The sequence below is a fragment of the Lepeophtheirus salmonis genome, chromosome 14, assembly GCF_016086655.4.
Source record: "Lepeophtheirus salmonis chromosome 14, UVic_Lsal_1.4, whole genome shotgun sequence".
Taxonomy (NCBI): Eukaryota; Metazoa; Arthropoda; class Copepoda; order Siphonostomatoida; family Caligidae; genus Lepeophtheirus; species Lepeophtheirus salmonis.
The window spans coordinates 30,904,293-30,906,222 of NC_052144.2; positions in this window are offsets into that span (position 1 = coordinate 30,904,293).

Sequence of the window (1,930 nt, forward strand, 5' to 3'; positions counted from 1 at the left end):
CTGTTTTAATTGATGAAATGGAGTTGCACTGATTAAGAAGAAGTAATCATTATAGTATAACATTTACTCAATCTCACTTAGGAAATTTTCTTTAAGGTACTTATACATAAAGTTTATTTCCTTTTCTAGAAACGACCGAGGCACAAACCTACGCAGATTGAGTTCAAGAGAATAACTTATCCCTTATCCCTGAGTGCGTTGTTCATATAGCTACTTCGTCATTTTTTCTCCGACCAACAAACCAAATTTTTAATGACAGAACCCCTTCATTTCTTACAAAATAATAGTTTAGGTTTGAAGGTTGAAAAATGCACAATTCTTATAAATATTTTTTCAATTTCCACACACGTACGTCAATTGTGAGAATTCACTATTAAATGTGAGTAATGGAGTTTTCATTTTCATAAAGTATTTTTTAATTCAAGTTCTATAAAAATAGTAGTATGGGACTTATTTGTTTATTTTTAGGTAAAAATAATTCAAGAATATTTTTATATGTTTACGTACAATATTATTCCCTATGTAAACTTAAATAATTTTAGTATATACACAGCTTGTATTGCTCCAAAATCAACGTATATATATGTGGGCACTTCAAATTGTACCTTAAAAACAAATTTTAGGTTAAATTTAGCATAAGAGTTGTGTTGGTTTTCGGTCTGTAATCTCTTGACCAGTTTGAAACTATAATGATCTTTAGTGGACGGAGCTAATTTTGTTATTTACAAAAACATGGCCTAGAATGGTTGCAAATAAAATTATGTCTCAATCGGTCCTTCCTAAAAAACTCTGTCTACGTTTTTTGATCGTAGTCTAGACTGAGATAATTACTCAAACCCGAACCAAAAGTATATCTGGGACGGGATCTAAATATCTTTTATATGTACATATAAATTTGTTCCTACAATTATTTTTTTTTTTGATCCAAATGATTGGATCCCGAGTTACGGAGTCGTATATTTTTGGAGCAGTTTTAGGAAAAACTGTAGTACAAAAGGTCATATATTCTAAACTAATAGTTTAATTTTAAGTATTTAAAACAATTGTTTTATTAAATTAGGCCTTTATTTATTTACAAATACACACAATCACAAAATATATATACAATAGTAAAATGAATAAAAGAAAATTTGTTTTTAGAATAACACATAAATAAACATTACAGTTTAAATCTAATTGAAAAAAAAAAGTTTTAATTCGAACTTTTATATTGTATGAGAATGTCCCTTTATTATAATTTATGACACTAAATTTAACATAACTGATAAAATTTTACCTTTGTCTAATTAATTTCATTTTTTAGCTTTGAGTGTCGCCCAAAAAATATACGAATATGGAGAGAATACAACCATTTGTTTTTGAAGATATTTAATTCTATTAATTAAAACGTTGTGGGGTTTATAAAAACAGTTGTGTATTAATTATATAAATACATTTATTATATTATAATATAAAATGATCAATTTAAATTTTTTAGATAATTAACTCTATGTCATTTTCTAATTCAAATCGTAACATCACTATTTTTTTAAGTTAAATTTCATCAGTTTATGAGTTATTTCAGTAAAAGCCTTCGGTCAATATGATGAGGAATGATCGATATGCATATATAAGAAATTAAGAACTACAAAAATATTCTCAAAGCCAATTTTTTTTTTACAATTTAGATAATATTAAATAATTATTTCCAATTTGCTTCATTTATTTAAATGAATGCATATTTAAAAGGCATGGTAACTACATCAACACAAATTTATTCATTCACATTTATGACTACAATATTTGTTGGGGAGTTGCATCAACTCTATTTTTTCTCATAAATGTATCTTGATATAAAGAAAACAGCAAAAATTGAATAAAAACCAATAATGAAGTGAAATATAACATCAATATATTTGTTATTATATCTACTTATTGATATTCTATAAAA